The sequence below is a fragment of the Pelodiscus sinensis genome, chromosome 3, assembly GCF_049634645.1.
Source record: "Pelodiscus sinensis isolate JC-2024 chromosome 3, ASM4963464v1, whole genome shotgun sequence".
Lineage (NCBI taxonomy): Eukaryota > Metazoa > Chordata > Testudines > Trionychidae > Pelodiscus > Pelodiscus sinensis.
In genome coordinates, this window is record NC_134713.1 from 15,409,529 (window position 1) to 15,437,021 (window position 27,493).

A 27,493-nucleotide genomic window follows, 5' to 3' on the forward strand; every position below is an offset into this window, starting at 1 on the left:
ACAGACACATTTTCTTACCGTTCTTCTGGTTTCTTTTGAAGTTGTGCTGTAGACAGCACTTTTATCACCATTCAGATCAAGCCATAGATTGTAGCAATAAGGAACAGATGTCCTCTGGCTAGATCTGTATTTGGGTTGGTTCTTAAAATATCTTGTCCACTTGGATAGGATGCAGTCTGCAGGCAGTCCATCAAGGTGCTTATCTGAAACCTCCCTCAGTATTTAGTATCCCTTCTCTTAAGAGCTTAAAGTATTTTATAAACATTAAGCCTCAACAGCACTTTTTGGACAGGTTAGACAGAAAAAACAGAGGTTATGGTAATGTTTAAGTGATCTCTCTATTTTGAGTGTCCAATTTCTTTTAAAGAAAATAGAAACTAGAGGTGCTCAGCAACTTGGGAACCAAAAATTGGATGCAAAGAAATTCAAGCTAGTCACTTAAAAAATGTCACTCCCAAAATTCGTGGACATTTGAAGATTCTGACCTAATTGATTTGCCCATAGTTTCACAACAAGTCTTTGTTAATGTAGAGGTTAAATCCCCTGACCCCTGACACTTAGACCCCCATTCCAAATCAAAAGGCAGCAACTCTTAGTATCCATGGAGATAAAATATTTATGTTTAAATAATCATGCATTTTAACAAGTTAGTTAGAAAAAGATGTACCTAGATTTTGACCTTCATTTTGATCTACAGACAGTTTTAGATTTTTCACCCATTTAAAACCACAAAGACTATTATATAGAGAACCATCTCAATAACAAAAATTGTTTATTGGTTTCTGGGGCCTTTTGACTGACAGTCTAAAGACAACAATGACAGAAGAAACATTTAGGGAACTGCAGGTTATATGAGCTCCATTTACATAGAAGTGTAATTTTATATTCAAGTCTAATTTTCCTTTGTTATTTTCAGTGCAACTTAAAAACTGTTTATGGGAGAGGGTCTTGTTTCTAACAAAAAAACAACACAAAGAATTATTCTATGGCTATGCAATATAATATACACTCGCTTTTGCTCTCTCCTAATGTAAATTCTGAACAGCTCTCAGAGATTTTGTACACCTACACAAGTTTCCATGAAAAAAACAAAAAAAAACAATAGCAGCTTCTTTTCTCTTAGTTCATCTAGATAGTGCAACATGCCTGAGGTACAAAATCTGCTGTTACTGGATAGACAAACACACACTGAACCTTTGTTAGAATTAGAGGACAGTTTCTTAAGCTGACTGCATGTTGGGAACTGAATGGGTTTGACAAGTGTATTATCTTTCCTATCACATTAAACAGAGTCTACATAACCTAATAGCCAAAGCTTCAAAACATATATATTAATAGGTGAGAAGATGCAAAGAGGGGAGAACTGATACTAAGGAAAATTACTGCACATAAACATTAATGCAGATAGAAAGCGAAATACTACCTCACACAGAAGAGACTTTTCATTATCATTCAACATATACAAAATAATCTCATACTAATCACTGCATTTATCAGCCTATGATGAGATAAAAAAATACAACCCAAGAACTGCACAACATGTACAGCCAACAATTTAGAATGATAAATATAATGCTGGTCTCAGACTGCTAGAAGGATTAGATTTAGCTGAAAAATAAGTAATGCAGTTAACAGTTGGTATTGGGTCTAGTGTTAGGATTAGCAAGCAGTGCTAATCACAAGAAACGTAAAAGATTAGCAGGTGCAGGTTCCCAGGAAGGTTTTCAAGCATATGTAAATGATGAAATTCATTGTGGGATTAAATTAGAACATGTTTAAAAGAGAAGGAATATTAATATAGCAGACCCTGCTTTTTCAACCTTTGTAAAATTGTATAGCATATCATAAGGAAGGATCCTAAATATATTTTTACAATACCAAAGACAGCAAGCACTTGCAGTAAGGAATTGTGAAATACATACATCACTGTGATATAAAGAGATGAGGTTAGAGAGAGGGAGATTCTTGTTACCACAAACTAGTCTAACACACAAGGTATGTACCGTATATACTCGAGTATAAGCCGACCCGAATATAAGCCGAGGCACCTAATTTTACCACAAAGAACTGGGAAAAAATATTGACTCGAGTATAAGCCTAGGGTAGGAAATGAGGCAGCTACTGGTAAATGTAAAAAATGAAGATAGATACCAATAAAATTACATGAATATTTATTTCAAAGAAAAACAATAACCTAGCTCTGTAAGTGGAAAAGGGGGTCAACAAAAACAATATGGTTCTGCAGGCACGGCCACAGCTCAGCCCCCGCCGCCCCCGCCCCCGCCCCGCAGCCCCCACGTTCCGGCCCCCTCGCCTGCCAACGAGCCCCCTCTAAACGAGCCAGCGGGGGGGGGGCTGTGAGAGACCAGAGCCGGGCATCGATGGGCCAATGAGCCAGCGGGGAGGGGGGCCTGTGCGAGACCCGGGCCAGGCGTCGATGGGCCAATGAGCCAGCGGGGGGGAGGGGGAGGCTGTGCGAGACCCGGGCCGGGCGTCGATGGGCCAGTGAGCCAGCGGGGGGAGCGGGTGCCGGTGCTGGCTGGATTTTACCACGGGAGGGGAGGGGGAGCAGGGAGCAGCGGCTGGTCCTTGTGCACCTGCCCCAGAATCGGGCCCAAGCTCGTGATCAGGGCTCCCGGGCGCTTCCAGAACAGACGCCCACGGTGCCGAGTCGGCTCCTGGCCCAGCTGTTCCCGAGCTCAGCGCTGCACCCGAGCGTCATGGCGAACGGCCCCAAACGCCCTTCCTCCCACGCGGCAAGGGCCCATGGTGCCGGGCAGGCAGGGGCTGGGGGGCCAGGAGAGCCAGGAGGGCAGGGGCTGGGGGGGACGAGGAGACAGGGGCTGGGGGGGACAAGGGGACAGGGGGGCTGAGAGGGTCAGGAGGGCAGGGGCCGGAAGGGCCAGGAGGGCAGGGGCTGGGGGGCCGGAGCTCCGGGCTCACGCGTCTAGACCCGGCAGGCGGCAGAGACGCGCTGAGCCCGCCCGCGAGCAGGAGGCTGACTCGAGTATAAGCTGAGGGGGGCATTTTTCAGCACAAAAACTGTGCTGAAAAACTCGGCTTATACTCGAGTATATACGGTAACTGCACATCAAAGTGCTTGGAAAGGGAATATAATATGAATTGCTAAGATATGAAATACATGTATTTTTCATGCACTAATAAGACTAGGATATCCCTTCACATATTGATTTCTGGTTCTTTAGATTTGCAGTGGTTCTAAGATTATCTTTATGTTCCATTTTGCTTGTGTCATCAGTTGCCAAAGACAAATAAGGGATGTTAATGCTGAAGCTAACGCTGGGCACACAACATGAAAAAAAAAATAATAATAAAAGAAGTTTCCTCTGTATTTTTAGAAGTCTAAATGTGAAGTTTGGATAAATAATTTCACTGAAACATTTCAGCCAACTCTGCTGTAAAACTTCTCTTCCTGACTCACTTTCTTTTCAATAAGAAAGTCTCCGTTCCAAAGATTCTCAGCACCTCAATATGCAGCTGCCGTGTGTGATGACTGAAGGCGGACGGGGGCACTTACACACTATAGGCCAGATCTTCCACTGACTCAGGGCCGTCCTTAGGCATAGGGAGAAGAGGCAGTTGCGTAGGGCACCAGTATTAAAGAAGCAGCAGACTTGTTTCCCGTTCCTCCCAGGCGACACAGAGGCATAGGGGTCAGAGGGAACAGTTGCTCCCGGCCAGCACTCCAGGGGGTGCCAGACAGGAGTGACTCCACATGACCCACAGCGGGGAGGGAAGCACTTCCCCTCCCCACAGGAGCCGGTGCGTGCTGCCTGAACAGCTTGGGCTGTGGCACCCAGCAACTTAGTTCCACGGCCTTTCTGCTTGGTGTGGGGAGATCAGGAGACCCGGGCCTGCGCAGCTCCGACTGTGCAGGCAGCATGCTCTGCCCTGGGACTCCCCGCGCCCTCTCCCCCCTCGCAGGACAGCATCGCGGAGGTAAGTTGCTGGGGTGCAATAGCCCCTGCTGCTCAGGCAGCGAGCACGCCAGCTGTTTGGGGAGGGGGAGTGCAGTTGCACACTTCCCAGAGGTGCTTCAGGATTGCCAGGTACTGATCCTAGCTGCCCCTGTCCCCTGCCCAGACCCCCCCATAAGTACCCTGTCCCCTGCCCCCACCAACACTGTCACCAGCACCCAGCACCACCCTGTCCCCATCCTCAGCACCCTGACACCCACCGCAGCACCACCCTGTCCCTGGCTCCAGCACCCTGCCAGCTGTGCCAGCATCCTTGGGACTGCATTAGTGAAGCTTGAGGGTTTTTTTTTTTTTTTTTGGTCATCTTGCTTGTGTGGCCCCAATTGACTTTTCTGTGGGTCAGTGACCCTTGACTCAAAACAGGTTCCCTGCCCCTCTCCTATATAAAGACAATGCTAAAACCTTTCGAGTTTAACATAATATTTTATTTAAAAATGAAGCCTGGCCAACATGCCCCCAATTGGGGCCAAATCTCCATCTCACTGCAGCATCATAACACTCTTGCACCACCTGACCCCAAATCTGAGCCTATTATACACTGGAACCCCCTGTCCTGAGCCTCTTACAACCCCAAACTCCTGCATCATCACATTCTCAGTCTTCTGCCACATCATTCCTGCACCATCCACACATGGCAAATCTCTGTCCTGAGCCCATCATACTCACAACCTCCTTTCCCTGAGCCCCTCACATATCCAACACAAACTCCTGCACCCTCACATCCACAAGCCTGTGACTTGCTCAGCACCCCAACCTTCCACCTGAGCCCAACACTCCCCAGCCTGGAGCCCCCTCCCCAAGCCAGCATCCCCTTCTCCTGCATCCAAATTCCCTCCCAGAGCTTGCACTTCTCACCCCTTCCCACCCCCAAATCCCTCATTCCCACCCCAAAGCCTGCACCTCCTCTCTCAACCAAGTGAGAGCGAATAATGGCTGGGGATAGAAAGTGATGGAGAAGAGGGGAACAGAGAGGATAGGTCCTGGTCTTGGTGGCTTCTTTCTTTTTTTTTTTTTGGTTCGACAAACCTAGGGGTTCCTTAAAATTCTGAAAAGCTGAAAAGGGTCCCATGGCCAAATAAAATTGAGAAATTGCAGTGGAGCATGTAACAGCAGGGCTGGGTCCTAGAGAGAGCCAAATGCACTGCCTGCAGCACAGTCTGAGGAAGGGGATTGGCTGCTGGGGTCTCTGGGTAGAGGAGGGGAAGGGATGGAAGAGCAAGTCAGGCATAGGGGCACCAGTTTAATAATCCCGCCTAGGGCACCAGAAATCCTAAGGACAGTCCTGCATTGACTTGATGCTGTTTAATGTCATTTGGCAGTGACATAAACCCAAGCCTTTCCCGTCCATCTCACCTTTTTCCAGAGATTCTCAATGGGTCAATGACGTCCCCACTCTCCCCGCCACAGTGCTTTCCCACTATACATCTCTCCTCCTGTACGGCCCCAGGGAGAGGGTCTCTAGGAGTACGTCTACATAGCAACTGAAGACTCGCAGCTTGCTCGTGTCAGCAGCTTCAAGCTGGGCTAAGGGGCTGTTTAATTGTGGCCTACACGTTCGGGCTTAGATTGAAATCCAAGCTCTAGGACGCTCCCCACTTTGTATTTAATAGCAATGTAGGCGTACCATAAGGAATCCAAGTGTTGCTGACCCACCACCACCTCCTTTCTACACAGGAGCGGAGAAATATATGCTGTGCCCTTCATATGTTTACCTAGGGACTGCTGCACAACAAATGGGGTGGGGAATGATCAGGGCCAAAACTACTGAACTATTCATTTTCACTGAAGTGCTTCTGGTGCAATTAGCTGCACTTTTAGCTTCTATGTAATTTTGCCTTTCTTCTTTTTCTGCTCAGAATGAACTCCTTTCTCCTTCTGCTACAGGCACCTGAAAAATCACCGATTTATGAGAGTTATAAAACAGTCATATTAAATAATAGAGGTGAAAGCACTGTGTAAGATTCCTGCAACAGAGATAAATTTATTCACTGCATTATGGAACAGTTTGAGAAAACAAGATCATACAATGTACAGCGGAGCCTCGATATTTAAATTGTGTCATTTCTATTCATGAGCACTCTGATTAGATACACTGCAAAAATCATCAGCAAGAAATAAATAATTCCGCCAAATTAATAGTTGTTGATTTTTTTACCTGCAAATATAAGTAGCATCTCATTCACACTAGATAAAGCTGCCATAATTTGGATGCATAGCTCATGTTGGTTCAAGCCTACAAAGCATTTGAGTAAGTTACTCATTTTCGTCTGTATTTTCTTCGTACTAAACATTTTCTCTCAAAAAATAATAAAAAAGTTATGTAGTGAGTTCAGTTGTTATGAGAAATATTTCAATTTGAAAGGTTTGGTGGCTAAGATTTCCACAAGCGGACAGAGAAATAAGTGGATAAAAATGCATAGAGAGGGCTGAAAGGGAGACTTTGGGGGAATATTGCTAAACTGTTCCTGCTAACGAAGATTTTTCCCAAGCTCATAAAATATGCTTCTGACAAAGAGTTTTGGTTTGTGACTTTAAAATGCACCAAGCAGCATGAACAACTACTATTACTCTAATTGGATACCAAACACGAACTGCACCTACTCCTGAACACTGTGGGGAAAGTTGGGACAAATGCCTCAAAACATAAAGTTACTTTGTAGAAAATCCAACCTAACAGTGTATATTTAAGCCAAAGACATTTTATTTAGTTACTGTATGTTTTAAATAGAAACATATCAAGTCTAGTATGTGCTGCACTTATCATACTTTATCAACATATAAACCACACTGCATTAATTTTTGAAATGTTCTGGAAATTATTTGATTTTTAGGAGAATATCTTCTAGTTGATTCAAATAAGACAAATTCCTGAAAAATGTGTAGAGATGAATACTTCAAGGGCACTTTGCAAAGCAGCTAGACAATACTTAACAGAAAATTAGGCATCGCAGGCAAAGCAAAAATCTAGAAACAGCTGCATGCATGTGCAATATGATTGATGGTTATTAGTGAACCACAAGTAAAATAAAACAAACATAGAAAAGAACAAAAACTGACAACAAAACCCCAATTCATTATAAAGATTTTGAAAGCCCATTTTGCACATAAACTAGAAAACACAATTCTTACATCAGCAATTGATGAAGGATAAATATACCTTAGCCCCCCTAATATATTTGAAATGACTTCCTGTCGTTCAAATCTGATAATCTCGTAACAGCTAGTAACTAAATGATGACTTATCAGACTCTCTCTGAATGTGGCATGTTTGCACAGTTTTTTACTAACCCAAAGCCATTATCAAAACTATCAAAATTACATTAAGTGGATTTACTGTAGTATAAATTGTTTTAGCCATTAAATGTTTAGTCTATATAATAGGATTGGATTGGTTTTCAAGGGTTACTAGCATAAATATACTTTCACACATACAATACACTTTGCCAATTTCAGCTTCCCATAAATCAAATATACAACCAATCATCCTTTTATGTTAAATATTAATAGCAATTCCATTATTCAAATCTAACTAGTCTAGATTTTCCCTTCATAGGGATGTAAAGCAGTTCTGAGTAGACTTTTAAGTAGGCAATGGAAGATTCTACTAAAATTCTCTTTCTATAACTTTAGTTCGGGCAAAGATGAGGGATTCCTCATTTCTCAGTTTATTTAGTCTGTGAAGAAGGCAGTTTTTAATTCCTGTAATGAGTGAAATATTGGATATCCTTTTGCATGCTGAAAGGACTGTATCTTTTCTTAATGTCATAAGAGATACTCAGTGTAGTTGTTTCTGCTCATGTACCAGTAAGAAGAGATACAATTCTTTAGTATGTTAATGTTAAAGGTCCTTATCACTATCCCAACCTCTTTCAGAGAATTACTAAAATAAGTTTGCAAGTTGCCTAATTTTCTGCTTAAAATTAAATTTTTACATTCAGTGCAAAATGAGGTGTAAAACATATGTAGGGGATTGGACTTGCTGACCTCTCAAGGTCCCTTCCAGTTTTGGTACTCTATGATTTACATCATCTACCAAGCTCCAATTCAAACAAAGAAAACAAAAAAAAATTGCTATCATTTACACAGCACAATCTTTTTTTGCCACTGGCTTTCTTCTATCTCACCTTCCCACAAACCTGTCACTCCATGAACACAGAAACATGGAAAGTAAAAGGATTTATATTTCAATAATTCATCTTTTTCAGTCATGTCTAACCATGCACCAAAGTTTCATTCACCATGCTAGCTGGATTTAGCTGGTTCAAATAGTATTTTAAACAGTATTCTGTAGTGATGGTCACAAAAGCTTATAGGATCCACTGCACAGCTGTGTTTATGACTAAAACTGCTCAGTAGCATGTGATGAAACTCTACCCAGTCTGAAGGGAACACAATACCAGCCATTTCCTACCCAAATGCTAGCTACAGTTTTGTTGAATTGCTTCTGCATAAAAGGGTTATTTTTCATTTCTATACTGCCTATTTCTATGGGTATGTAAGGAGGGCTAAGAAAGAATTATTCCATGCAGAATACGTAGATGAATACAGTTTTTTAAATGATGGAGAACCTGACTGCAGCAGAAGATGATGTAACTTATGAAAATCAACTCTTGCAGCAGGGACTTCAGCACTTGCTCCTCTGATTGTACTACCATGGCACCTCAAGCTCAGATCCGAATAGGCTTCAAAAGCCAATGTAGTCTGGTCTTTTACTTGTGTTTTTAACCACCAAAGATCATCTTAAAAGATGTAATGCTGACCTTACAGCTAGTGGCTTTCTTCCTTCTGTGACAGTAATGAACCTGCATTCCAGCCTAGCAAGGATGATCTTCTGCAGTGATGTCTGATGGTTGACTCAAACAACTAATATCCTACACAGCAGTGGTCATCCTAAAGATCACAAAGCACTTTCCTGAGGGTAAAAATCTCTACCTGGTGTTATTGGAAATTCTGAAAAAGTAAACTCTCTTCCACCTACTTAAGAATCCCTTGTAGTTTCAGTATAATCCCTTCACAAAGGCGTTGTGAGCATATAATCATCAGTAAATGCTTTCAGAATTTGTACAGAATGTGCCATGATCAACCAGTATGGGTTTAATTAATAAAAAGGCTTGAGTGGTTGATCAGCACATAGATATCCTTTTGAAGGTCAATGGAGAGAGTTCTTGTAGAGAAACCCCAGTGCTTTGGCATGTGAGGTCATGTTTATTGTTGTAGTAGATTGTAAGAGACCCAGTGAAGTTAATGGGAGAAAATCTATACCTTGAAAACTTTCAAACCCGGGGGGGAAAAAAGGAATCTGAAAATTCCAATTCTCTGTGTTGAGTGCCTGCCTGAGAAATCAAACTCTTTTTTACTTCTGCACAAAGGCTTCAGTGTGTGGGGAAGCAGTTTGGGAGAGGGGCAGGGTTGGGAAAACTCAAGCTTTCACAGAACCTATACCCACTCCTGTGACATTGGGTGCCTGAGGCAAACAGTAACCATTTTCTTGAAGTCAACAAAGTAGAAACCAAATACTGAAAATATTAGGAGAAGAATATTGACATTTCTGAAGAGATGCTACAGTGCTTTGTTTGTGAAGAAAGAGCCTGCTGAAGGGAAGAATCATTCTGGGATATAGGAATCGCCAGTGGTTCAGTAACCAACTGCAGCAACACAAATCAATTTTCTTGGTCAAGCTTATATCTTCAAATCCACTCTCGTGGAGATTGATTGCATCAAAGACTAAGGAAGTCACTAGAGGAACGTGTTAAAAGTGCAGCTGGACAAAAGAAAACAAATATTGAGAACATTAAACCCAAAACATACTGTACAGACCAGCAATGGCTTATTTGAAATAGCTGTGTAGTTTTGTGTGTAAAAAATGAACTGGACAACCTACTATAGACTTTGTGATATATTGCTGCAAATATGCTCAACAAACCTGTGTGCAATGAAGTCTTTCCCCTTTGTTATACTAGAAGCCTAATAAAGTAGTGTGTCTGGAATGGTATTTAATTGCACTTTATATATTTTTATTTTGCGCATGTGTATAGGAAACTGATTCTAATCCAGTCTCACTTTTTTTTCCACAACACTCCATGTCCACATCGATATGTTTCACAGTAATGCCTATTAGTTTGTAATTTCTGATCTCTGGTGATGATGGACATAATTCTTAGTGCCTTCCTTTAAGAATGTGATTCTTTACTTGTAAGGTTCCCTCCCTCCTCCAGCCACTCTTGATCTTGCTGTGAAGAAACTCAACACTGTTAAGAGAAAAATTTAGTGCTAAGCTACTTTGACCTTTACAACAATCCTGTTTGCATGTTACAATATATTTTGCTGTCATAACAACAGAAAGAGCCTTGTGTTCCAGTTAGAAAAAACGCCATCTTTCAGTAAGATCATACTGTGATCAAAAACATTTTCTTAATATATTATATTACCTCTCACTGAAAATTTCGCACTTGGCATTTCAGACTGCATGGGGGAAGGAGGAAATTCATGACAAAACTCAAAGTGGAAAACGAGATGCTGCAAATTAATTCTATCCCACAGTGATCTTTCCTTTCTTGAACAATTTGACAAGTCTGTGTCATCTGACTTCAGCAGAAGCTTTTGCATCTTGAATCAGGAATTTGCTCTGTCTACCATAGTGGTTGTTATTTTAGCCTGTGTAATTTTGTGTTGAAATACATTGTATATTTTAAATGACTCATTCTGTCAGAGTCCATAATTGATGGGGGTTTTTTTGAAACATGAAGTTTAGGAAATAGATGCATAGGCTTCATATACATTTTAAAATATGTATATTTTAAGTCAGAGTCCTGAACATAATTGTAGTACACTTTCAAATGTATTGTGCAGTGATGAATATCTGTTGTTTTGTACAGAGGTGGATCCTACAACATCAACTGAAAGCTCAGTTCTGAACTACTGAAGTCAACAGGTGTTTTTCTTCAATAAGTATTATTACTAATCAACCCTATCCTTCATCAGGAACAGCAGCATCAGGACCACTGGCCCCTTGGCACCTCTGCAGCAAAGACTGACCAAATTCTGCACATGTGTAAATGGGACAAATGACACACAAGCACCTAAATTTTTTTCAGAATCAGAATAATTAGAAGCTACATTGATACCACAACAGAAAGAATAAGTGGTGTACAGTTTTTTAATAAAGTATATATATATAACACCCACTGGTATTTTTCAAACACTTTGTGAAGATACTGTCTCTTCTCAGCTGAATTTATAATCTAAGGCCTAAACACATGATCAGTCCCTTTGCATTCAACTGGACTTCTTCATGGGTTTAAAGTGAAAAAATACTTAAGTCCTTTAATGAATAACCAACTTAGGAAGAAATGTGAGCTAAGAAGAGTCAGGGGGAAAGGATACAATTTGTAGTATACATTTATAATTCCCACAACCTATTAAGTGCCAACTTCCCCCCTCTCCACCATCCATCCCATAAACCAGCCCTTTATGCACTGTAGCAGAACTGAGTCTAGTAAAGATCAGGAGTTCCTTTACCTCAGGAAGCAAGTCCATTGAGAAGAGGCAGCACAGACGATATGGCAACATGTGTGTGCAAGAAGTAAGCAATAGGGATGTTAAGTAGCATTTAATTAGCTAATCAAGTAGTCAATGGAAATTCCATTGACTACTCGATTAGTCAACAAGGGGGGGGCACTCGCTACCCCTGCTGTGGCTCTGCAGTTTACATGTAGTAGGAGCCGGGTGTGCAGGCAGCTTGGCTCTGAATACATTTAAACGCCAGGGGTTAGCTCCAAGGGGCAGGGTTAGCTCCCAGGGGCAGCACGAGCCGGGACTGATTAGTCCCGGCTTCCACCAGCTCTGGGACTACCATGTCTCTGACTTTTAAATGTAGGAAGAGCTGCCTGGCTCTCACTACGTTTAAAGGAAGAGTCGCAATGGGGGCTCTTCCTACATTTAAAGAGCAGAGGTGCAGCGGTTGGGGACCCAGCACGAGCCAGGACTGAAGCACTCCCATCTCACAATGGGTCCCCCACTGTGCCTCTGCCTCCTGTGCCCCTCCCTCCCGCGGAGATGGCGCTGGGGGGAACTCCCCTCAGCACTGGCTCCTGCTGCCCCTTTTGATGCCTCTGATACAGAGGCAGTGGGGGGAGGGGCAAGCGAGTAGTTGAGTAGTGGCTTAACTACCTGATAAGCCTAGGTAAGCAACCAAACATGTGCTGTTCACACCATTGAAGGAAGGAAAGTACAGGTGTGACATAAGTGCAAAACTAGGATGGAAGGACAGAAATGTGAAATGCCTTGAGGGTACAGTCAACTTAAAAAAAACCCTAACCTTCAGAACTCCACATAATTTGCATGTACAAAATATCCTCTGGGGTGAACAATTTCATTTGCAACATGATGGCCTGATGACTCATGATCCATTCATAATTATCACTCACCTCAGCCCTAAATGAGCTCATTATTATTAAAGCTGACAAAAATATTTTAAACTTGCTCTTGCAAAAAGAACTTAGTTTTAAAAAAAATACCACATTTCCAAGCTATGTTTCTAGTCCTACACCTTGACTATGTAGGATGGCATCATTCTAATAACCCTCATGTATCTTTCCTTTAACTTCTAAGAAGTGATTTAGGTACAAGCATCTGATCCATATGGTAAACCAAAACATTAGAAACTATGCTTCTCTGGTTTAAAAGTAACCTATTAACAATGCAGAGATAGCATATGAATCAATAATATATTTAATATTGTAAATATACATATTTTGACCTTTTTAGAGTCTCTCTCCTGAGGAACAAAAAGTATTTAACATTTTCTGGAAGTCTCACAGAACCCTTATGAATTAGAGGGATAAATGCTCCTTTTTAAAAAGACTAGGAAGCTGAGGCACAGTGGTTACAAAGGAACTGTGTACCTCAGTTTCCTTAAGAATAGAACTCAGATGTAACTTGTTGGCCTGGATGTATGCAGTGGCTAGCACTATGGCTATCAACAGAAGCTATATATAAATACATAAATCGACAAGATCATATTGCATAAGCAGTTTGCTCCCTTTTCACTTATAGCATTTAAACAGGCAACTCCTGATCAGCATTGATAGAGTATTTTTTAGTTGTTCCCGTGTTTCAGCTGTAGAAAATCCACTTTCCTTCCTGAAATCATGTTGCAGGCTAATTGTGCAATTTTGTTAGCATATCTAGAGAATGCCTCCTTGAATGATATTCTGTTTAGCAGATTTGAAGGCATGTGATGGGACTGCCTCATCTTAACATGTAGAATAATGATTATCGGACCAAAAACTTCAATTTCTTTTTAAAATATAGCACTCTGAAACTTTTCTGATGAGTGAAACACCCACCCTGTGGAGAGTTATTGCTTAGTTTCTGACAAATTGCGTAAGATTCCTACTAAGGTATTATAGATTCGGGACACCAGTACAGCTAGCCTTTTCAGCATCATTTCACTTACTTTTTTCCCCAACTAACTGAAATCTTTGTTTCAAACCACCTAAAATGCACAACAGAAATTTCAAAGCAGCAAGGCTGCATCAGATATAAAAGCAGCATTCTTATATTCATAGCTTGAGATGTTCTTGCAGCCCTTTTGTTTTTCCTCCCTATATTGTCAGTTGTTCTTTGCCTTGTAGATTACACACAACATCACATTAGCTGTGACCCACTGTTCCACTGCAACATATTGCTAAAAGCCACACTGTTCAGTGGTAGCGTACACAAGCTTCTAATGGCATATGGTCAATTGAAGTCTCACTTTACAGTTTACAAGCCTCACCCACGGTTTCCTCAGGTAGCAAGTACTCTGTAAAGCAATTACTCAGCTGTGCTGGAGGAGTAACAGCTATTAAAACAACTGCATGACAATCACAGCTCCACACTCGTTTCCTCCATTTCAAATTACTGGGCGGGCTTTTGGGAGGGGGAGGGGGTTATGCTACATATTGCAAAACCTGATCTCAGTCTGGAACAGGGACCAAAGGCTTCTGTCCACTTAGAATACTGAAGTTGTATTTCCACACTCTGTACCACACTCAGGATTTATAACACCTCAAACAAGATGTGTGAACAGCTTCCCTGCCCCCACAAAAAATGTTAAAACATGTGTCAAGGGAAGCAACAAAGACTCAGAATATCAGAAAATGGGTCAGAAAGACTGAAGTATCATTTGTGCTTTCAGCCCACTTATAGCAGTGGATAAAGTTCATATTGGAAAAAGTAGACAGTTTCAGACACCTTAGGAAAATGGTATCATTTTGGATGAAAGTCAGAGTAAGGGGAGGGGGCAATCCAGAAACTAATGATGTCAGATTTCAGACTTTATACAAATACACACGTGACTATTTTATTAATAAATTATAATGTGCTTGAACAAAAACACAAGAGTTCTCTTATCATCAAGTAACAGGCACAGGGCCTTGTTTCAGAAATAGCTGGAGGAATTTCACAATATCTTTACTTCAGTAGACAGCCAAGGACCATCCTAGGAACATCAGAGGAAGGTTTTTTTACTTTTATATCAAATGTGTTATACTGCAACATGCCCAGTGAATTTAACTTGTGATATTACCACAACAGGAAATGAATTCATTTTTCTGTCTTGTACGAATGTAAATTCCTTACATTTTCTTTCCTCTTTTTCCCCCATCTCACACTACCACTGTCTTTCAGACTCTTCAGACTCCTGTTTGCCCCTGGAGTCTCTGTTTTCATCTCCCCTGCACATTTTGACCTGAGGTCCTGTCACAAGAAGTGCCAGACACCTGACCAGGGAACTAGCTGCTGTCGAAACACTACAACAGTGACTCCTCTCTCTTTCCTCCCTCTCTCGGAACCCACTAATGTGCTAGTCAGCAAAGCAAGGCAGCAGCAGAGATCTTCCGCTCCCTGCTGATCGTTGCATCAACAGACACACTCCGGTCAGGCCAAGCTTGGCATAGTATCCGTCCGTATTGGTCTGTCTCAGGGATAGTGGCTCAGGATATGCTCTCCCAACACTGTTCATTCTCAGAGCTACTTTTTAAATATATAGTTGAACATTCACTTTTATTACAACTAGAATACAATTCCAGATGAAAGCCTTACTGACACTTCTGATTTGTTTTAAAGTATTATACATAGATAAATAGACACATAGATATGAGCTACAATTAGATTTTATTTTTAATCTCTATTACCAGTAAAACTTTTCCATTTTATCTCTCTCTTTGTTCTATCCTGAATATTATAATAATGTGCACATGTGTAACCCACACACCTTCTGGGTATGGTGTGGTGTGTTGTCTAGTGGCACTGAGACCAGAGAGAATTATCAGTTTGGTCTACAGCCTTAGCTGAGTAACAATACTTTTAGCTCTTGCAATAGAGGCTCTTGCAATAGAGGCCCATACACTAAGCTCCAATGGTTCCAGGTTCAATTATGCTTACAGACAACAGGAGTCTGTCAGCGTTGCAAGTGGAGGGTCATCTACGATTTTAATTGAGAAGTCCCTGAAGCTCAGGATGCACTTCCTCAGCAAGAGTAAGTATGTAACCCACACTCCTGGGCAAGGTGTACTGAGACCACTTACAGAGAAGAGTACTGAGTCTGCTCTACAACTTATGCCCTAAGCTCCAGAAGTACCAGGTTCGATTCCACCTGCAGACAACTGGGCGTGTCAGCGTTACACACATAACCCCAAAAGATAAACACGCGTGAGGTCAAGCCCTTATAATACACATATTAAAAAGCTACAAGTCAGTTGTTTAAGGATGGTATAATTCTCAGGAATGGAACCTGATTGCCTATGCATGTGCATGTATTACATGCAGGTCTGTTATTAACATTGTATGACACTTCCCTTATAAGTCCCTGTTTCCTGTCCTTAAAAACACTGACAACGTTAACAGATTGGCCTGAAATTTTCCACACAAGGTGTCTGCTTCAGGAAAATTTTGGCCAAAGGAGTTCATCAATTTCTGAGGTTGAGACCATGGAAAAATAGATTATAGTGTCTTATTGTAAAGGATGCCTAAGGTAGGACCTGATTCTGAAGTCTTACTACCAGCATTGTGCTCACTTCTCTGAGTCATTCAAATATGACTAATCATGAGAATGTTTGAAGAATCAGTATTTACCCTATTTCCCCACTTTTTATATCGTACCGCAGCAATTCAGTAGAAACTGCTCAGGTATAGGTTTACTGCAGTCACTAAAAGATAAAAAACAGGGCCCAAATTGTGTTTGTTAGGTGACAAGAGGTCATGAAGGGGAAAGCTGAAAAGATTGTATAGGTGGACTTGCTGTCATGAAAACAAACTGTTTTCTAGGTTATAAAAAAAATAATTGTACTCTTACCTTGTGGTTTCCAGAATCTGTGTCAAATTCAATCTCTGGCAATACAGTAAGTAAGCTGCAGGACAGCAAACCCTTACATTTAGCAGGAGGTTTCTGGGAAACCAGACTACCTAGAAAGAATTGAAGAAGAAAAAAAGGCTATTTTCTATCTGAAAATGAAGTAATCTATATTTAATAAGAAGAGCCTTCCAATGAGCACAGCACAAGTGAAAAACAGCTCCACAATCGGTGAAGTTAAATGTCACCATGATCGGCACGAAGAACTTTAATCTCCCAGAGGCGACAAAAATCTGCATGAAATGTGGAGAGCCAGGCTCCTGGTGGATTGTTAGGGTTTAGCAGAGAGTGGCCAATACCCAAAGTATCAGGATTTTTAACCCTCTCATAAACGTGGAGAAAAAACAGAGGGTGGTAGTAATTTTCTCTCTGATATACTGCTACAAAAGAGAGCACATAAGCACATACACCCGACATATATAATGTTTTAATGCCCAGTGTAAAGTATAAATTCATTATAACACAGCTGCTTTATATTTATGTTCCCCCTTTCAGATGTAATATATGTGAAAGTAATCTTCATGACAAGAAGTGGCATGTATCCCTGCAAAAATGAACTGCTGCCATTATCTGGGAATCAATACAATTATTTTAACTGAATATAACATTACCTATTGATTTCACATTTTTACTTAGAGTTTCGGGCTGTATGGGGAAAATTTTTACAAGGACAAGAGGAGATCTTTAGAAAGGTAAATGAGTGGATATAAATTAATTCCCAATTTATAGCTAGCTTCCCTTGAACAATGCAATCAGTGGTTCTTTCTTCCAGATACCTCCAGTTAAGCTTTTTTTCTTCCACATTTGTACTGACACACACAACTTACATTTTATATACATTCTGAGTCAATACAAAACGAGCCAGGAATTTTATCTACAAGCTGCACCACAGTCATAGGCTCCATCTTGTGATATGTGAGCACCTACGCCCTCCAATGAGTATTGCCATCAATTATTTTCACTATGGCAATGGCTAGAAGCCTCAAACACAATATCTGCAACTATACAGTCTGTGCCATGAAGAGTTTACAATCCAAATAGATGTGCCGCAGGACATGAAGGGAAAGAAACACAGGTGAAGTGCCTTACCCAGTGTAAGTGGCAGAGCAGACAACCTACTCTAGGCCTCCCCAATTCCATGCCATAGCCACAGGGCCATGCTATATGCCTTTTAACGAAGTTTACTAAGAACAGCACAAATTCGGATTACAATCTCTGTAAGGGTACATTTACACTACAACACTATTTCAAGATACCTATTTTGGCATACTCCACTATCCCGCATCCTCACAGCAAGCCCATTATTTCAGGCTTGCTATTCCGACGTCCCTGTAAACCTCATTCTACGAGGAGTAAGGGAGGTTTCGGAATAGCACTTTATTTTGAAATTTGATGCTGTGTAAACAGAGTCAAATGACAAAATAAGCTATTTCAAAATAGCATTGAAATAAAATAAGCGATTTGAGCTACACAAATAGGGCTCGTCTACATTGGCCCCTTTTCCGGAAGGGGCATGGTAATTTCAGAGATCGTAATAGGGAAATCCGCGGGGGATTTAAATATCCCCCGCGGCATTTAAATAAAAATGTCCGCCGCTTTTTTCCGGCTTTTAGAAAAGCCGGAAAAGAGCGTCTACACTGGCCCCGATCCTCCGGAAAAAGCGCCCTTCAAAGTAGGAATAAGATCCTCCGGAAAAGGGAGCTTTTTCCGGAGGATCGGGGCCAGTGTAGACGCTCTTTTCCGGCTTTTCTAAAAGCCGGAAAAAAGCGGCGGACATTTTTATTTAAATGCCGCGGGGGATATTTAAATCCCCCGCGGATTTCCCTATTACGATCTCTGAAATTACCATGCCCCTTTCGGAAAAGGGGCCAGTGTAGACGTAGCCATAGTGTATCTTAGTTTGAGTTACAGTGCTATGTAGATGCACCCTAAGAGAAGTATGTTGCAATGCATGATTTTAAACAATAGGTAATTCTAAGGACTCGCTAATGTGCCATGAGAAAGAAGAACAACATCAAAAGCAAATTTTTGGGAGAGGTTATTGTATTAGGTTAAAATGCAGAGACTCCAAACAGAATCAGAACCACATTTTCCTATTCAAATACCCAAACGGTTAAGGCCCCAACCTGCAACTGGCTCCATGCAGGCCATGCAGCACCTATGTGGAGCTAAAGTGACTTCAGACAGACACACTACTGCATGCACAGCCAGATGCTGCACTGTTCCTTAATGCAGATGTAGGTGGGGAACAGGGAAAAATGATAAGCACAGCTAGATAAGGTTTGAAGTGGCAGAGGCGAGTGAGAGCAGCTGTAATCCTCCACCATGCAAATGGTGTATAAAGTAGAGCTTATGCCCAAATCCTTGCTTGCTCACCAGTTCCACCACCCGCTGTCCCAAAGACCAGGAAAGATTGCTATATGGGCAACACAAAAACAGGATTAGAGGTGTGTTAAAACTTGCTGCTATTTGCATATCTAGCAGCAAAAAGAAAAGGGTTTCTAAAAAGGTTTTTTATTTTATCTTATCGGACTTAGTTGTGGTTCAAAAGCCGATCGCATTAAGTGGGAAAAAAGAAAGAACAGCAGATTCAGCATAAAATTCTAAGCCTTTAAAAGAAAATGTATGAACCAAATTAGAGAGGAGAGGGGTTTTTAAACTCCCAACCCCATAGTTATCACTTCATTTTTTCACTTTATTTTTTTCAGACACCACTACCTTATGGACATAAGACACGAACTAGATGGGCCACTGTTTGACATCACGGAAAATGAGCGTCTTTGTATGTCAGAGACGGAAGTGTGGCTTAGCATTCAAATACCCAATTATTTTGGGTGTCATGGGCTGATCTCCATCTCCATCTTTTGGTGCACACAACCCTCAGCACATAAGTCAACTGTGCGACAGAAAATGATTTTAAAGACGGCTAATGCTGGATAACATGCACTAAAGACAAAAATGAACCCTCATCCTTCCTAATGCATGTCATAGCTTTATATATATATATAAAAAAGTCATGGCTCAGAATTATGACTGACTATGCTATTTGTATTCCTGCATGGATAATCATTTCTTAAAAAGGAAGCATACATCAGTAATATTTATGGGGAGTTCACAAGAGCTCGGCAAACATTTCTGACAAAACAAAAATAAACTCAAACAGAAGGATTGCTCATAAAATGCAACATCAACAACTCCTTTGACAGGCACCTGGATCATGCTGCCTTTTAAATGAGAAAAACAAAGATGTCACTACTAAGTTTAAATGGAAACAGTGAAATATGCTATTAAAATATCAGACCATAAACAAAGCTATTTTGCAGACTCAAACGCAATGAGTAACTATTACAACAAAGCTCGCCAGGATCCTTTGCAAGCAAAGCTCCTACTGTGGAAAGTAAGTGTGTGTGAGGGGGGGTGGTCATTTTGCTAGATGTTGTGCACACAATCAATATTAGATAAGGACCACAGACTATTTCTGGGTGTTCAATCTAATCTGTTGGCTTGTCTGGTGGGCCCTACGCTTTATGCTTTAAATAAAAGTTAGAACACTAATGTCTGTTTGTGCCAATGCAGCATATGGAGATGAAGCCTGAGATTAGACCTATAAGAGGTAAGTAACCCCCAAACATAACAGCCATACTGTGCCAGACCAAACCCAATATCCTCCCTTCCAACATTGGCCAATGTCAGATGCCCCAGAAAACAATTAAATATCAAGTGATCCCTCTCCTGTCATCCATTTCCAGCCTCTGACAAACAGAGGCTAGGGACACCATTCCTACTCATCCTAGCTAACAAATATTGAATGCATGAGATAATTACCCTTCTCTTGCCTTGGACCATTCTAAACTATTACGCTATCCAGACAATTTTTATTTCTATCCATAAATACATACAGAGGACTGTCATGATGCAAAGAAGTGCTTGCCTGTCCTAAATTCTCTAAATCCTAAATATTTTGGAGTGAAAATTGATGTTGTGTTATGTGGAACTCAAAGACAGGATATTCAGATACAAAAAATAGACACTAGAAAGCCTATTTTTATGAACAAAAAATTTGCAGTATTGAGCAAAATCATTCATCTCAGCAATACAATTTCTTTGAAGTTGGACACATGCAGCTTGCTATAGTAGCTGAATGTCCTTTAAAATTCACAGCCAACTTTTCATGCTTCATTACACTCTGTTGGCTTTTTTCAGGATTTGGGGACTCTCTGGCTATCTAGACTACACTGATCTATCGGAAAAAGGTACACAAATTGCACTCCGTAATTTGCGTAACTTTTTCCAATAGTTTTTTCTACAGTGGGCCAAATTTCGGAAAGCCTCCTCTTTCAGAAGAGCCCTTCTTTCTCATGCAAGGAGGAAAATAGGGCTTTTGAAAAAGAGCATCTGCCCGTCCGCAAAAGAAAGCAGAAGAGTAGATGCGTTACCTGGATGCGGCGGAATTTTTCTGGGATACCTCCAGGATCCCGGAAAAAAACCCATAGTGTAGACATAGCCTCATAGACACACAGTTCATTCAAGCTCTTATCTTTTAATTGAAGCGGTGGCTGCTGAATCTTAATCAAAATTATCCTTCTCACTAAAATGGTTGTTAGACACTGAAATTACAGGTGTCTTCAACCAGAACAATGATTTTTTTTAAGCAGAACCATCTTCCTCACCTGTTGCTCAACATTCAACTTATGTCTCTTGAGGTACTGAAAGTTTTACTGGTATTTCAAAGCCTGCCATGATAGAAAAGACTTAATATACATTTACTGTAATCAACAAACTGGATGTTTGCTTTTGCTCTCAAGAAACTTTTTTGGGGCCTTCTCTGTAAGCAATCAAAACTGGCACAAAAGTATCCAGTTCCGCAAGCTCCAGGCTGTGCTGAGTCAGATAACAAAGGGTCATATGAGGAAGCAGCCAGGCCATGCATTCTGTAACATGGGCTGTGAGTTCACACTGACACAGAGATCTGAAGAGAGTAAAGAGAATTTGCAGCAGTTAAGCCAGGATGATAGCATGCTATGAAACCCTGTCCTAAGGAGGGGGTGATAGAGAAAAACTCTCTACCATAGCTTGGAAGGTTTTGATCACAGAGATAAAAGGAACAATGCTGGGTTTAGAGCAAAAGACAAATGGTAGCCGCAACTAGGAAGAAACCTGCTGCTGCAAAATGGGAAGGGAGCTTATGTTAATCGGGACTTGGGAAGAATGGCTGTTCTAAGCACAAACCAAACTGATTATTTTATAAACGAGTAGTCCTGGGCACCTTAGGGCATGTCTACACAGCAGGGCTAAACTCAAAACAAGCTATGCAACTTAATAATTTATTTTTACTTTTGGCGCTGTCTACACAGCAGTTATTTCGAGAGAGAGCACTCTTCCCCCGACTTCCCTTACTCCTTGTACAATGAGAGTTACAGGAGTCTGGGTAAGAAGTCCTCTAGCTCTCCATTATATCGATATTATGTCAAAATAACTGCTTGTATGTAGAGACAGACTATGTTCTTTTGGAATGTTAGTTATTCTGAAATAGTGCTGCTGTGTAACAATGTATAGTATCATGATTATTTTATTGTATGGCTTAATATGCCAGATCCCAAAAGAGGGAATGTTATTTTGAAATGCCCAAGTGAGTGCAAGTTAGTCAAAAGGGAAATGTGAGATGGGGTGACTGCATTGCCACACTTTGGTGGCCTGTGCTGACAGCATCCTGAAACACAGTTAAAAAAAGACACGAAAGATTTTAAAAGCTACAGGAGTGAATTCTATAAGACCCCTGTTACTTTCAGCCATATTACATTCTGGCTGAAGTAATAGGTATTGTTTCTTGTTCCCTGACTAGCTGAATTTCTCCTTTGTGTCCAAAAGAGTTAACAAAAGTAATTTCAACTTACTTAAAGCAGAGGGATGGGATGATGCATTACATGTTTTATCATTCAACCATTTGAGGTAACAAGGTTGGGGGAGGCAAGGTAGTGTTGCCAACCCTCCAGGATTGACCTGGAATCTCCTGGAATTGGCATCAAATCTCCCAGGGTATGTCTACACTACCCCGCTAGTTCGAACTAGCGGGGTAATGTATGCATACCGCACTTGCTAATGAAGCCCGGGATTTGAATTTCCCGGGCTTCATTAGCATAAGCGGGGAGCCGCCATTTTTAAATCCCCGCTGCTTCGAACCCCGTGTAGCGCGGCTACACGGGGCTCGAACTAGGTAGTTCGGACTAGGGTCCTATTCCGAACTACCGGTACTCCTCGTGAAACGAGGTGTACCGGTAGTTCGGAATAGGCACCCTAGTCCGAACTACCTAGTTCGAGCCCCGTGTAGCCGCGCTACACGGGGTTCGAAGCAGCGGGGATTTAAAAATGGCGGCTCCCCGCTTATGCTAATGAAGCCCGGGAAATTCAAATCCCGGGCTTCATTAGCAAGTGCGGTATGCATACATTACCCCGCTAGTTCGAACTAGCGGGGTAGTGTAGACATACCCCCAGTGACTACTGAAAGCAATCCTGGAGATTTTAATAGGATATTTTAAGAAAATGACACCATCATTTTGTAGGGGGAAAAAAATCTCCAGGAACAGCTTCAGTCAGAACTGGTAACCCTGGCAGAGACCTGAGCCCTAAGCAGAAAGTCTCACATGGTATGCCTTTTAGCCAGCGTGAGAGGCAAGAGCCAGCTATGGGTAGCGTCCTCATGCATTCGTGGGTGCTCCTAACCCGCTCTTTGCTTTGCTTTAAGAGAACACCAGCAGCGTGACTTATCCTTGGCATATGACACCACAGATATAACAGATTACCTCCTCTACCTGCTTCATGAAAACTCTTTCAACTTTGGGAGGAGCCAGGTACCTTAGATTCAAGCCTGCACACGGAGTTCTGGATCCCATGACAATCTAAAATAATTTGTTCACAGCAAGAATGTGTTCTCTTGATGCAAACTGTTGATTTTTACTTAGCATGACTGCTGTAGATGTCATTCAACTGAGTTAAGGATGATGTGCCATGAAAATTGAGCTGCTCAATATAAAACAATAAAAATGAAAATTGACACAGGCTATAAAATCTTAGGGTCTGTGGCCATTTCGTGTGGTACTGAGGAAGCACTATACATCTGATATCGTTCACCGCTATTATGTGGTCTTCACAGTCAACTGATATTTTGTGGGCTTGTTCAGCTTTCGCTAGAATTAAAACTAAAATCCAAATGAAAATAAACACCACAAAAAAAAGTGTGGGGAAAAAAAAAAGTGTGGGGATTACACATGAATCGTGTCACTTTTTCTTCTATTTACATTTGTGTTGATAGATTATTTACTATATTTTCACCAAGTTATTATTGCAGGTCATATGGAAAGTTGCAGGAGAACTGTTCTCCTGCCCCAGAAAAAGGAACTATTTATTATTTGCATTACAACAGTGCTTACAGTTTCCCAACTAATACCGCAGCCCCACTGTACTAGGTACTGTACATACATATAGCAACAGTCCCTTTCCCAAACATCAGGATGCGAGGCGGGGAGGCAGGAAAGGAGGCATGAAAGGAAGTATTATTAGAGATGGGGAACTAAGATAGAAACGTTGATGCTACTTGCTCACGTGCACACAAGGAACCAGTGAGAATACTGTCCAGGTTCTTTGAATAGCAATCCAGTGCTTTAACCACAAGAACCTGAGGTTTCTCGGGATCTGTCCTCCCAGTTTACCTGGTTAAAAAGGAATCCTGGCACAGAGCTGACTGGACCATTTGACTAACGAGTTGGCGGCACCATGCACATAGCCTGGCAGACTCCCTGCTCACCTCTGCATCACATGATCCTGAGAAACAGAGGCATATTCCCCCTCTGATTCCTTCATATAGGAGAAGACCATGGGCAGTTGGTGAAGGTAGGGCTGGGAGCTTGCCTCCCCAGCCTTACCCCTTCTACTGAGGCCCCACTCCTCATGGGAGCCAAGCCGCCTCCCTGCCCCCCACCTCAGGGAGGCAGGGCAGTGCGCCCCCTACCACCACAAGAAGAGGAGCATGGGGAGGGAGGGGAAGGCATGCGTCCCCAGCTTTCCTGGCCCTGGAGCATGGGGAGGAGGAGCAGTACACAGCTCCAACCTCTTCAGCCAGGAGCACTGGGAGGTTGGGTGCTGGGGGCAGCAACAGTCCATCCCCAGCATGCCTACAGTAGGCATTCTGGGAACAGTGTGGGTGGGGCTAAGCTGGTGGTTGGGGAAGGTAGTGCCTTCCCCAGCCTATGATACTGGAGGCCAATGGGGAAGCCGGGGGCTCCACAGGGTCCCTCCTGCAACACCAGCTCTGCAGCTGCCACTGGCTGGGAATGACCCAGCTGCGTTCCTCCCTAGGAGCCACAGGGGGGCATGCTGCTGCTTCTGGGAGGTAAGCACTTCCCAGAGCTGCTCCCCTAATCCCCTCTCTGCCAAAACCCCCGTGCGCCAGCCCCGGCTTCCTCATTCTCTCGGAACCTTTCAGTCCAAACCCCCTAGCTAGAACCATCTCCCCTGCTTTCTTCCCCCTCGCCCTGCAACACTGTCCCAGTCTGGAGCCCCCAGTACACCCTGAACCCCTAATTTCTAACTCTACCCCAGAACCAGTCCAAAGCCCACACCTCCTCCCACACCCCAACTCCTTGCCTCAGCCTGCAGCCCCTCTCCCATACTCCAAACTCCTTGGCTCTACCCTCTGCCTACAGCCCCCCTCTGCACCCCAAATTAGGGATCTTAAATATCGGTTAACTGAATCGTCCATTAACCTCATGAAATCTTACTGGCTACTCGACTATTCTATAGTCCCTGGGAGTGTGCTCCGGCCCCACTTCCGAGGAGCCCCCTGTATCAGAGGCAGCAGCATGGGGTGGCAGCATCCGCTGTCTGGGGGTGTGGATCTGAGCTCCCAGACCCAGCACAAGCTAGAACTGAGCCAGGCTGACTGCCAGCCTGGTTCCTAATACATTTTAAATGCAGAGCCACAGTGGGGGAAGGTCCTGGACCCAGCACAAGCCAGGACTGAGCCAGGCTGCTGGCCAATCTGCTAAAAAGTTTACTGGGGAGGTTTGGGGGGGGGGGGGGAAATGCATGTAGTCTACAGCATTAACCTATGAGCTTTTGCTTATTGGTTAATCAACTGTATTATTATATCCCTACCCCAAATCTCTCATCCCTGGTCCTATCCCAGAGCCTACACCCCCAGTGAGAGCCCTCACACCTTCCACAATGCAGCCCCTTGGTCCAGCCTAGTAAAAATGAGTGAATTAGTGAAGGTAGCGAGTGCCTGAGGGAGGGGGGTTAGAGTGAGACAGGGCAAGGCCTCAGAGAAAGGTGGGGCAAGGGTGTTCTGTTTCCTGTAAGTAGAATGTTGGCAACCCTATTATCAGGGTGACTTCATACTATACTAGTAGTGTGCCCATTAGTTATACATGAAGGTCCCTGATCAAGTGCACATTCAGTCCAAATCATCTGCAAAATAATTATCCTCTTAGGAGTTACATAAATCCATAATACATCTACATTAACCTGTGTGCCACTGAAACAGCCTTTCCAGCAATTTGGTCTCTCTTATCCTCAAAGTAGACTCTTATACCCGTTTGAGCAAGTGAGCACACATTTTCAATCATGATGAGAGACTCCAATTTTCACATCTTTGTGGACGTAGTGTCAAATTTATTTGTAATGGGTTCATTTATTATCTGCAGGGACTGAGCAAACTGGGTGAAAAAATAATGGCTGGTAGTACATTAAGAGGTCTATCTGGAATCCCAGCCTGATGAAAATGAGCACAATGTTAATGGAGTTGTGGAAAATAAAGGTCTTGTTTGTTTGTTGCTTAATGCAGCATGCCTGAAGTTAATAATTACCTCCCATATGTGATCAGAAGTTTAGAAAACTAGTTCTCTTCCTCCCTCACCCCATTTTAAAGGCAGAAAATCTATTCCAGGTACTAAGAAACATTTGTTTTAGCAGCTCTACAGGTGGCAAAGATGAGATCAACACCAGAAAGAAGATACATGAGCAGCAGAGGAGGAAGGCAAAGAACAGTGATGCTCAATGTAGGGATGTAAAATCCCATTTAACCAGTTAACTGTTGCATTTAACCACTTAAACGGGATCCAGTGGGTGGGGGGCTGCTCTGGCTGGGCCAGGTCCTTTAATGCTGCACCCCGGGCAGGCTGGGAGCTATTCTGGCTGGGCTGGAGTGGCACCCAGCCCGCTGCATGGTATGGTGGACCCAGCTGGGCTGGAGCAGCCTCCTACGCACGTCAGGTGTCAGGAATGCCTGAGTTCTGATTCCTGCTTGTGGCTTCTTGGCAAGCATGCAGGTGCCCTCATGAGCTTGAGAAAAAAAATGAACACCAGAGATGCTCCCAGAATTGAGCTGGAAAGAAAGTGTTGCGAATTTAAACTGACAAGTTAAATGCAGTTGAATAAGGACTGTTGCTTCAAGCCAAGTAGAGGCTGAGGTCAGACTCCAAAGTTACACAGTCCATAATTAGCCCTTTACTTTCTTTAGGAGAGCTTTGGTCAGCTTCTCCCACTTGCCAGTGGTCAGTCTAAACACACAGAACAAAATCCCACGAATGGCTATCTAGAGGCCTCTCCTTATCTCAAGGAAACTCACATAGTCTGGCCCACTTTGGAAGCAGCTAGATACTCTAAAATGAGCTTCTCTCATACCAGGAAACCCCTGAATAGCATCTGCCTGTGAGCAAGTCAACAGGCACAAATGGGGGCTAGAAATGCAACCAGGGTATGGTTTCCTCCAACATTTGAATGCCTAACGTAAATTACACAAGGTGAGGGTAGCACCATTGCTCAAGTTGCCAGTGTTATGTTCTTTGCTGATAAGCTTTCAGCAGAAGCAAGTATGTATTTTCCTTGACGCATACAAAGACTGATAGATATACAGCAGCATCCAGCTTTATTTTGCAGGTTAAAATGAATACAACCCACTGTTTAAGAAATTATGCATCAGTAATGGAAACTTTCCACAAAAAAGAGTGGAGTTCTCCTAGTAGCAAAGTGTCACTTCAATAGAACCTTTTTTCCTCCAGTAGGTAATATGCAAATTATCTGTGCTGACCTCTGCTTAATTTAGAAT

The 27,493-nt window shown here is 42.5% G+C and overlaps 1 protein-coding gene across 5 annotated transcripts in view; it reads right to left on the minus strand.

The window, feature by feature from the left end:
• Window positions 1–27,493, minus strand: part of KLHL29 (kelch like family member 29) — a 598,373-nt gene that overhangs the window by 493,677 nt on the left and 77,203 nt on the right. For 4 of the 5 annotated variants that reach the window (XM_075923423.1, XM_075923422.1, XM_075923420.1 and 1 more), the window contains exon 2: window positions 16,336–16,445. The exons of the other annotated variant lie outside the window; for it this stretch is intronic. The gene's annotated coding sequence lies outside the window, so the exon portion shown is untranslated. The remainder of the gene's footprint in view (window positions 1–16,335; window positions 16,446–27,493) is intronic. 5 annotated transcript variants of the gene reach the window in all.